Source organism: Carettochelys insculpta, chromosome 8, assembly GCF_033958435.1.
Source record: "Carettochelys insculpta isolate YL-2023 chromosome 8, ASM3395843v1, whole genome shotgun sequence".
Classification (NCBI taxonomy): Eukaryota; Metazoa; Chordata; order Testudines; family Carettochelyidae; genus Carettochelys; species Carettochelys insculpta.
Window position 1 is genome coordinate 3,740,282 of NC_134144.1, and position 12,018 is coordinate 3,752,299.

Here is a 12,018-nt window from a genome sequence, read left to right on the forward strand (position 1 = left end):
TCCTGAGTACAATCCACATTTGCAAAATACTATGCAATTACACGAAGTCCAGAATCAGGTATGTGGCTCAGACTAGCAATGTTATCCTCCATCAACCAACCAACTTTAAAGCCCCTTCCACCCTCTAAAGGACAAACTGTCCTCTAGTCACCTGAAGTGAAGCATCCACAGGGATATTCCTTGAAGAAGACGAGAAGGTTACTTACCTTGTGCAGTAACTGAGGTTCTTCAAGACATGTTCCCCTGTGTATGTTTCACTACCAACCTGCTTCCCCTCTATTCAGAGTTCCCAATAGATCTTTACAGTACAGAAGGAAATATGGGGCATACGTCACACAAATGCTAGAAGAGGCATCAGTGGTGCCTCAAGAATAGGTATTATGCATGTGTGACCCATATGAGCAGTACTACAAAAACTGTCCAAGCAGGGCTGCCACAATACATAAAATGGGGCACGCCCCGAAGAACGTTGTTTACTGCAATAGGGTGAATCACCTCTTCTTCAAAGCTCTGAAGTTGTGGTTCCCTAATGTGTAGCACTTGGCAGCCCTTTCAGGAATAGTGGGATAGACAAGGTGTATGGAGGAGAAATAAATAAAAAGGCAGTTTCAATTCCTCTCTATTGCATTTCAGGTTGATGCTGAAGTTGCAGAGGCAGAACTCATTAAGCGCTTAATCTAGTCTTTAAGCTTTGATGTGTTTGGCAACATTGTGTCATACCAGGTCAAAGATCATGATGATCACAAGTTCTTACTATCCAATACGTTCAGCAGCCTATGAAAAATGATTCAGTGGTCCTGGACCTTTTCCAACCAAAAAGTCTGTTACACAAGTTGGTATCAAAACTGGGGCCCTTGGAGACAGTCTAGACAGAAAAACAAAATAACACAGGGGCATGGAAAGTGAAATGAAATCTGAATTCTTAGAGTTGGTGCCTCCTGAAGAGCTGAAAGACAGTGGCAGGGCAGCATGGGGAAGCTCAAGCTATATTTAGCTGGCCAAATAAATAACTTCAGTTTCTAGTGTCTGCTTGACGCTGTTCCCAGGTCACTGCATTTTCTTAAAGAGGTAGAAATATTTACATAAGCAACCTACATTTTCAGAATTTGTTGCTGCCAGTTTTTCTCAAGAACCTTAAACCTTCCCTTCCCTTAGTGTGCCTAAGGGATTACCTTGATATAAAAATGGAGGGGATAATGAGAGAGAATTTTGACCTGTAGGTTTCACAGTTCACCTTGTCTACCTATTCATCTCACATGTCTGTCTTGCCTTCACAAAGGGACCCATGAGAGTTTGTCTAGGCATCTCTTGGTTCCTAATGGCATAGTGGCATGCATCAGGGCTCCTTGTGTATGTTCTTGAGGATACTTGCTAGATAGTGCTATTTTAGTAGTGAAGGACAAGTTTGTGTTTGAAACCTCTTTATCTGAGTGTCATTCTGAGGAATACCTGTTTTGACACCTATCTACCTTTTAAGATTTTTTTTTTTTTTTTTGCCAGAATGCCACAGGTCAGCAAATGACACAGCCTTAGCTGTAGTTGTCCTCAGTGTAAAATGTTCTGCCCTGGATCCACTTTCTTGTTTGCTTCTCCAGTTCCAAAAAGGGAAATGAACATGTAATTTTTTCCTGAAGTGGTATTAGTTTTGTATTGGAGTCGGTTTGTTTCTGTATTTGTGTTTTATATCCATACACAGACCTTTGGTAGATTTCAGGGAAGGGAGGATTTTGCAAACACGTGGCATCATTATCCTAGTTCTATGGAAAGTGCCTTTCATCAAAGCTCAGAATTGTCTGGTATTTCAAGACGCAGCTTGTATCTTCCACCTTACAAAAGGTGGGAAGTTCCAACATCTTGGTGAAGGATGGGCTTCCTCCTCCTTGTGAGGTCTGTGGGGAAACTGAAACCATTTAATAATTGTCTTCTAGGGAAAAGTTCATGTAGCTTTACTCTTACTATTACACAACAACCAAGAATTAGAAGGAAAATGCTTTTACTATCCTTATATAGCCCTACTGGCCATCTAGCACTTACGTGTCTTGGATACATAGCCAAGAGAATTGTTTGACTATATACAGTGTAGCAGCATTATATAGAGTCAGTGCACTGGACTGGGACTGTGGAGATGTGACGTGCTCTGTTCCTGGCTTAGCCATTGGTGACCTATTGCAAATCATCTGTTCTCTCTGTTTCCATTTCCCCTTCTGTAAAATGGGGGTGCTGATACCTTCCTCCTTTCTAAAGCGCTTTGCGATCTACAGATGATAAGCCCTATGGGAAAGCGGGGTGTTTTATTGTAATGTTCTGAGGAAGAAGAGGAATGCTTCTATTTCATCTCTCTCCCATTTGGGCTAGACCCTGTTCAAATGACCTTCACAAAGGTAAGTGGGTATTGCAGGACTTACTTAAAAATGTTATATTGTATCCAGATGAGATTCATCTGAATGAGTTTGGCCTAGGAAATCACTAGGTGGTGTTCAGAACTCTGGAAATCCTTTTTCTTATGAACAGTGCTAGCTGAAGGGGAAGTGACCTCATTCCATCATACACAGAAACAGTCTCAGAAGGGTAACCGTGCTAGTCTGTAGCTTCACAAATAACAAGCAATCCTGTGTCATCTTAGCAACAAATTTAGTAGGGCTTGAGCTTTTGTGGTTAAACCGACTTCCTCTGATGAATGGAGTAGAAAAACAGAATCCAGGTTATGGCATAAGATAGTTAAGCTCTCTGTTCAGGCCAAGGTTAATCATGTCAAATCTGCAAGTGAATTCCAATTCAGATCTCTCCCTCTGTAATCTTGTGGTAAAATTCTTTTGTAGAAGAACGGCTACTTTTAAATTGATTATTGAATGTCCAGGGAGGAGAAAGTGTTCCCCTACAGGTATATCTATATTCCAGTTCCTTATGTCCTGATTACATTCACCCTTTGGTGCAGAGATTGTCTGGTTTGTGCAGTGTATGTGGCAGAGGGGCACTGCTGGCACATGATGACATTAGGGATGTTAATGGTTAACCGATAAGCCTCATCCTCAACACAAGAGGTTTACCTTTACCAGTTACAGTTAACTGGTAAGGGCGGCCACAAGTGTGTGTGTGGAATACTTCAATGGCCACAGCACTCCCCACATCTGTAGCAGCCAAGGGGTGGGGCCAAAGTCTGCTCAAGCCGGTCTGCGGCTGCTCCAGTCAGGCTGGAGTGTCCCCACCCACATCATGCTGGGGACCACTGGAACTGCTCCAGCAATGCTGGATTTTTCCCATCCCCAACAGGGGCAGAGACACTCCAGCTAGGCTGGAGTAACCAGGGTCCCCAGCATGCCACAGGAGTGGGGTGGCTGGGAGCTTGCTCCAGCCCAGCTTGGCTAGAACGGCCTCCCTAGCTTTCCCCCTTTTAACCGGTTAACCAGTAGTTGAGCCTACCATTTAACCAGTTAACCAATTAAATGGGATTTTATATCCCTGAATGGCATATACCACATTAGTGGATGTGCCGGCATATGAGCCCCGGATGGTGAGTGGCTTGTGTGGTTAGGTGCTCTGATGGTGTTGCTTGTATAGCTGTGTGGATAGAGTTGGCAAGGGGGTTTGTTGCAGGGATGGGTTCTTGAGTTAGTTTCCAGGATATGACATGTTACTGCTAATGAGAATTTTCTTGAGGTAGGGAGGCCGTCTCTGCCATGGACACTGGGTGAACCAGACAGTCTCTGTGCTGGACATAACAAATAAATTTTGTAGGTGACACTGGGTTCTTGCAGTTGGCCTATTGAGGTATTTAAATGCTGTATTGAACAACTGAGTATATTAATGACTTTGTGCAGATACATATGATTCTTGTCTTGCTCTGAAAAATGTTTGCCCTTGACCTGGTTCGCTGTCCTGATGTTGGATTAACAAACACCCACAGGCTCTCTGGTGATCATAGTCAATACAGAATAGTTTGTTTCCAATGAAAAGACAACTCAAGGTATTTGTAAAGTCTGAAATTACTTGAATGCCTTTCTCAGAAGGGCAGAAGAAATCATAAAATCCAGTCTTGTGGAATAGGTCTGTGAGTGGACCCAAAGATGCCTTTTGTTTATAACTCCATACTGCTGTGTTTCAAATAAGATGCAGGTGTTCCCTTGGAAAGTTTTTGCAGTCAGGGCTGACCCTGGGAAAGGGAAGTCCATAGGGTGATTTTAGGGGTAAGGAGGGGAAATGTGTGTGACAAAATTATCAATGCTCAAATTGGCGTTAGTTATTTTTTCCCGTTAATATTTATGAAATGCCGGACAAAGTGGACGAACAGAAAGGTATGGAAGATATGCGACATTGTCTAATCTTGGCTTTGCGTCTTTGAGGGGTTGACACCAATGTTCCCTGTAAGTTGAGGCTTCTGAGGAGAGATTCAGATACTGCCCAACCATTTAGCAGACTGCCCACAGACTCTCACAGCCAGCAGCCTGTGTTTCTATGATGATGCATGTCTGCATATGCCTGGGTGCACATAACAAAATTTATTCCACACATTCATGTCAAAAATTACAGGTAACATTGGTTGATACCATACATCTTCAGCATAACTGTGGGCCAGTTAATAGCTTATCTCCTAACACCTTGCCCAGAATAGAGCACTGCTTTGTGATGTCATTTGTTAAAATTTCTCTGGGCTATGTTTCTTAATTCTGTCATACTTTGATTCATTGCTCCTGTTATTTTTCTAGAAGCTAATGGTAACCTCTACAGAAACAATGGTAATTAGAGGCTTTGCTTCTTGTCCCACTTCTGCCATGTTAATGTGGGATATTGTGTGGGATAGACTGTGCCCCTGTATAGGAAACAAAGGGACTGGAAGAGCGCTAGAGGGGAGATCTCCCATGTAATTTGTTGTTTGCTGGGAGAGAGGCTGCTTGGTTTTCTTGAGATTGTGCTGTAGGAAGGATTAGTTGGGGGTGGGGCCTGGGGTATAAAAACAACTAAAACTGCAGCTGCCATCCTTAAGGTAAGTCTTACAATGTGGGAAAATTGTCAAGCTAAGTATATTTTAAGTCCTAATGGCCTTAACAGTGTCCCTTCAGAGCTTAGCCCTCAATGAAATCATCACTGTACCAGCTGTGCCAAGTGAAAAATCATGGCAAGTCATGGGCATAATGAAATGTGGAGTTCTCAGCATCCTGTATAATGGTCAGTAAGCTGTACCATAAAAGACTCCCACTTAAAGGCAACCTGTACCTAAGGTAATGAAGACTGATTATTCCTTCTGTTTCCATATAACTAGTCTCATGACCGGGTAGAAATTCTCCTTGTTTGTGCATTAAGTGACCTGTGAATATATAAAGCATATTTAGCTTGGAATCCCTTTGTTTCTGAGCATATGACATAAGATCTATCACATGTAATTAGTGTACTGTACTGCAGGACACGTGGAACTACTACTTGCTGAACAATGCAAAATGCATAATGTGTAATTGAGATCAGCAAAAACTGAAGCTCATTGTCGAAAAAAAAAGTCTAAAAGTGTGGGTTACTTGAACAAGTTTCAATTTAAATAGCAATAGCTAACCATTATAGATATAAATGTTCCATAAGTAATTTGTGATAGACAAATTATGATCCAATGTTTACATAACAGGAACAGATGTAAGATTTAGTAATCTAGTGAGAGCAGGAGGGAGTGAGGGGCAAAGACAGAATGACCTGCTGAGATTTCAAAGAAAATTGCAAATTATGAAAAATTAAATTCAGGTTTCACCTCCAAAATTTGGCACTCTCTGGCATGGCAACATCCCTCCTCCAGCAGGACCACAGATGCTCCTTCCACAGAGAGCACAGGTGCCTAAGGGTAGGAGGGGCAACCCCCTGGGATAGTGCGAGGTCAGACTGGCAGCTCTGGGTAAGATGCCAGAACCAGAACACCAAGGGCAACTTGGCAAGGAGTCCAGCAGAGTGGGAGGAGCCAAAGCAAGGTGCCTGGAAGTTGGTGGTAGGGGACCTCCCCTGGTCTGGCAAATTCTCTCATGTGGAACCAGTCAGGTCCTGATAGTGCTGGACAAGGGAGGTGCAACCTGTATTCCATATGTTTGAGATCTGGTTTTATACATTGACAGACTTTCCAGTCCCCTTCTTCCAGGAACCAGTTTATCTGATTAATGCAGCCAAGATCCAGTGAATCTATTACTTTAACTTCATGATCTCAGTTCCCAATGTTAACAGTAAAGCAACCAGATGACCTTGTTACCAAGCTCCAGAAGCGGCTTTAGCTTGATCAGGGTGTTCTCAGGACGGACTGACGCATTCTAAAATGACTAATTGTTACCCAGTGTTGTTTTCTGGAGTGGTGCCTGGGCTGTGCCTTTTAAGAGACTACAATTCTTTAAGATGTTAAGGGACGTATTGTGCATCTCTCTGTATAGGAAGGCATTCAAGGAAAACATTATTTCACTGCTGCTTGCATGGACTCGTGATAAATATTTTCTTATGGGGCTTAAAACAGGAAAGTAGCTTTGTTGCTGAGATCTCTGCAAAGAGCGGGGAAGTGGAGTTGCAGATTGTTTTTTCTTCTCAGGTGTGCCTGTGGCCCCAAATGGAAACCAATCAAGGTGCGATTTATGTTCATTAAGTGCTTGTCAAAACTGAAAAATTTTCTAATCAACAGCAATCTAGCTGAAGCCCCTCTATGGCTGGGAGTGTCGCCTCCGCAGTATCGGCTATTTGCCTGTTACAACTCTAGGCTAGAAATCCGCTGATGATTACATTAGGCTAAGCTGTGAAGTAAATGAACCATGTCTTATTTAGGTGCAACTAGCTTCAGTGTAGTCCTGCCCCGCAGGGCACTTTATAGCATTTTATGGCTTTAAAATTAGTGTAGCTTCCCATTTGCTGCAGGGTGCTGCATGTTATGCCTTTGAACTCAATAAGCAAGGGGAAGGGGGCCTTTTGTTTTTCCCCCTTATTTTTTTCCTCCGCAGTTTAGCAATTTTGTTTTGCATCTTTTCCAGACGGCATTTTGCAATAAAAATGTCTGACTGCCGTGTACACACAAACGTACGGCTTCAGCATTTACCAGGCCGCCTCTCGCGCCTGCTTCTGACAAAGCAGTTGCTGATGATGATGAACAATAGCTTTGCAGGTTACCATTCCTGGCTCCGTAAATCTGTATTGTTCTTTAAAATATACCAGTTTTATCTTAGCTCCTTCTCTCCAAAACGCTATTCTGAGTTACAAACACAGGCTACCTGTTTTAATACTTCTGCAGCGTTTTTAACCTGCGGATCACAGAGAGGTATCCCAGCCTTATTGGAGTGAGCCTCACAAACATCTCCGCATAAGAGACAAGTAAGGTCTCCTATCCACAGTAGTCCATTTAAGCACAACCAAAGAGAGTCCTGAGTATTCCCCACACTGAGGCCTCACAAGGAAAGAGCTTGTGTATATATAGTTTTATATGCAAGGATCACCAGACTGGAATAGCAAACATCTCATTTTAGGTCCAAATTGTCCAGCAGGAACAATACAAGATACAGCATCCCCCAGCGCTGGTCTGCTCTAGCAGCAAGAGTCTGAGTCACTCTTTTTTTTATGTCTCACAAAACAGTGCAGAACTCCCCTGCTTAGGCTCCCAAGATCTGTAGCTACCTACTTAATAATATCATGCCCTTTTAAAGGTCTCATTGTGTTTGCAATGCTCAGGCTCACACTCTACTTCCTTGTTCTTTGTATAGTTGCCGTTGTGCAAATAAATCAGAATGGTAGTATTTTACACCTACTTTACACATATCTATTCTGGAGATATCATCACTGGACCTGACCAGGTTATTCACGGAATCACAGGCGTATTCTCATGTTCCTCAGCTAACATCATATATGCCATCACGTGCCAACAATGCCCAGATGCTTTGTATATCGGACAGACTTCAAACTCTCTTAGACAAAGAATTAATGGGCATAACGCAGACATAAAAACACTCCTGATTCACAAACCGGTCAGTCAACAATTTAATGGAGTGGGCCATTCTGTTAATGACCTGAAAGTTTGCGTCTTACTGAAGAGAAATTTTCACAACAGTTGGAAAAAGAAGCTGCTGAACTCTTATATTCAGATTCGACACATTAACGTGGTTTGAACCGGGATGCAAATTCTCTAGGTCATTATAGGGGCTCTTTTGCATACTTGGCTTAATCTAATTCTTGACCCCCCCCCCCCCCCACACTCCTTCTGCCCCTCTAGTCTCTGATTTGCTCCCTTTGATAATATTATTCTGATTTGTCAACCTTGATTACTATTTTTGGTTCTCTGTGCCTTAAATATTGAGTCTGTTCTGGTATGGCTATGATCTGAAGAAGTGGGTCTGTCCCACGAAAGCTCATCATCTAATAAATTATTTTGTTAGTCTTTAAAGTGCTACTGGACTGCTTTTTTGTTTTGATAGTCTATAGACTAGCACAGCTTTCTCTCTGTTACTACTTTACACAAATGGTGTTAATCACAAGGATTAATGTCCTTCAAATTAAGGCCCTTGAGGATAGTGGATTTTGAAGTTGAAGTAAGTTTATTATATTTTGTGTCTAAAATTCAGCCCATGGATTTTGTTGGTAACATTTCACTAGCTACAGTTAGAATTTTAGCCAAGTGATTGCTTGCAGGTGTTGATCAATGGCAGGGTTAACTGTTTAAATATGATGTAGTGACAAACACATGGAGAGTGCTTTTGCATTAAAAATTAGGTTTGGAATCTAAAAAGGTGAAATGCAGCTGATACTCTGGTAACTTATCTGTATTTCATTCACAATTTAATGTGTATTGCACTTAAATCATATTAAAAATAAAGTACCTGTGCCAAGGAGCGTATAGTCCAGATAGGCATGGTCCTATATTTCTGCCTTTAAAATGAACTGTGTGTCCATGTTTTAAGTGGCATTCTAGATTCTTCAACTTGGTGGAGCTATGTTCTGATTTTTCTTAGGGGAAGCAAAGTTGAAATAAAAGCATATTCTTATGTGCAGAAAGTAGTATAGAGAAGAAATAAAACTACTGTGCCCAATGTTGTGTGATATAGAAGGACATTTTTGTGGTTCCTTTAAGTTTTGAAAATTAAAGTTAGATTTTTTCCCCCTCTAGATCAGATTGAGCAATCCATTGACATGAATAGTTCTACTGAAGAATTCTTCATAACAGTTATTAGATTACTTTTATAAAAGAGGATTCTAATTGTTTAGGGAATTAATGTATGACAACTGGACACCTGACTTCACTGAATTTAGTGTGTGTGAGCATGAATTAGAAAACTGGAGTCCACATGAATGCATACCAGCAGTTGGGTAATGTTTTCATTGCAGTTATTTGTTCTAGTCAGTAAGGAACATTCTTGAATAGCAGTATTAAATATTCTCAAGACAAGGCCTATTTAGAAAACAGTCATCACTCTCTCTCTGGTCAGTCAGTGTGCTTACCTAAACAAGCTTCCATCAATTTCATTGTTTAAATTAATTTTATTTCCATTTAAAGGGTTTTCACACACACCCCCGAAAAGAAAGCTGTATTGGATAGCCTGTCTTTTCACTAAGGACAGTTCATTTTGAGGTGTTATCAAATAACATTTTGCAGCTTCCACAAGTATATGTTGTTTTGATGGCAATCCCTGATATTTTAGCAGTTAATTTAGTCTTACAGATAATAGTCACTTGCCTTGAGTAGTCAAATTAACAGTCAGTGGTGCTATATTTGAGCAAACTGCTAAAGGTGTTACCTAAGGATGCAGAGCAATGAGAATCAATATAGTGAGTGTATTTTTAGGGATTATTGATTGATTGATGTGTTCTAGGCTTAACTTGAAGTACTACTGTTCCCCACAGCTGACTAAGATGGAGTCGCCACTTACTAATAACTGTAGGCCATTACCTGTATAGTATTTCACAAGCTTGAAGGTTAGAGACTTTTTAAACAATTTTTAAGATACAGAGGATGTATGGTGTATGCTATGTGTAACACCTACTAAATTCTAATAAAGAGCCATGCATTTTCCCATTTACTGTGCTGCTACCAGCCACTGGTTCGGGAATTGGAGACAACATTGATTTGATTCAGTGCTGTACAGTATCCCTGTGGAGATCTGTTTGGTACACTGAGGCACTAATGGCTTATCTCCCTGCCTCTAAAGGCAGTTCCACAGAAGGTGGTAGCCATGTTAAGCTGTGCTTCCGTCAGCAACTGAGAGCTGTGTTTCTCCGTTATACAACTCTCGATTGCTAGCAGGTTTCTCTCATTGCACCTCATTTGCATCTGGGACATCAATTAGCATGTTTGTTGAGGCTAATTGAATGAAACTCAATCATAGCTCTTAATTGCTTGACTATGTGAAAAGAAATCACATTAATGCAGCTAATTAAGTGTATGGCAATAGATGCAACATAATTAGGAGTGAAATGTGAAAAACAAGCGATGGCAAAGGTGCAAGAGCAGGAGAGCGGGGAGAGGGGAGGCGGGGGGTGGGGGAACTTGGGCACTCTGTTATCTTGTTATTGACACGTTTGGGGAGGGTTCCCTTTGCTCTGGTGCTTGTTTTTTTCACGGTGCTGAATGATGAACATGGAGAACTTGAGAAGAAAAATGCAAATGGATTTGCAATTACTAGTTTTTCAAGCTGTTGAGGGGCAGAAGATGGCACTTCTGGGGTGGCCCGATGTTGAGTGGACTCTAGGGACTTGTTAAGTGCTGTTTAAAAGTACTTGGCTTTGAATTATCCTCATGCCTTGTTAAAGGGTTTTTTCCCCTTTTTTCTCAGATCAGCATTTTCTACAACTAACATCTAGGGGAGATATATTGGTAACATTTGCATATCAAAATCAGACTTGCTGTCATCTTTTTAACACAGCATATTCCAGATGACAACGAGACCCTCATCTGCTCTAATCCGATCAAACCACACGTCGCTCTTCTGAACGTGTGGGATTATTTTGTAGTTGCAGCTTTAATTCCTCGCGTACAGCTCTAAAGGGGTTAGATGTAGGTCTCGGCAGGGGGTGGGGGGAGTTGACATTCTACGGGAAGGAAGCTCAGTGCTTTCCTTTCTTCCTCTAGGAGGAAATGTACAGGATTATTGTTGGACACATAGCACAGAATGAAAAGGTCTTTGTCATGTTCATTGAAAATGTCCATAGAAAGCAATAGTGCAATCTCTCATTTAGTGCTTGTGAGGCTTCTGTTTTGTTTGCACGTCTTTTTTCCTTAGTGAAATAATTACAGTATATGTATTCCCTGCTTCCCTTCATTCATTTACTCTTCCTTCATTAAGTTAATACCTCATTCTCAAACCTGTTTCCCTCTCTATTTAAGGCAGCTTAATCTGCTACTGAGTCATTTCCCAAGCTGAAGGTTAAAGGTGATTTGTGTACTCTCTCCAGGTCTAGAATTTGTAGAGAACAGTTAAAAATTCTCCATTTGCAAATTTAAATTGAATACATCAGTTATTGTATGTTAAATAAAATGTGTCTATTAAAAGAGCCCATGCTGAGGTTTAGTCACTATCTGATTAGCCTCATTTTAGAGCCCATAAGCAATAAATGCTCAATTATGTTCCTTTTATTGTATTTTAATTTGTGAAGAATTGGCATTGCACCGGAAAGTTTTATACCAAGTTGATGTTTTATAAGGGGAGCCACTCTTTTTCATTTTTGTATCTAGAAACCAGTGAACGCATGTTTATTATATTTTTTGGTGTTGCTTTGCACTTTAATACCCCCATTGAATTGTTCTGTCTGACCCTTTATACCATGTAAGTATTCATTGTATTCAGAAACAATCTAAAGAAGGCTGATATACTTTCTTTATCCCATTGGCCAGTTCTACCATAAAATAAGTACTTTAGCGGCCTGTAGCAGAGTTCAATTTGTTTAAATAGAATTTGTATTCCATATTGTAAAATTTGTGTTGCTAAGTCAAAGGAGAAGTGGCACTTATGGAAAATAATCTACCAACTTGTAGCCATGTAAGAGTTGCCATTATTAGGACATTTAACATGCATGTGTGCCAAACCATTTTAA

General features: G+C 41.0%; 1 protein-coding gene across 6 annotated transcripts in view; it reads left to right on the forward strand.

Moving 5' to 3' along the window:
- Positions 1-12,018, forward strand: part of AGAP1 (ArfGAP with GTPase domain, ankyrin repeat and PH domain 1) — a 507,914-nt gene that overhangs the window by 316,412 nt on the left and 179,484 nt on the right. The window lies entirely within an intron of this gene.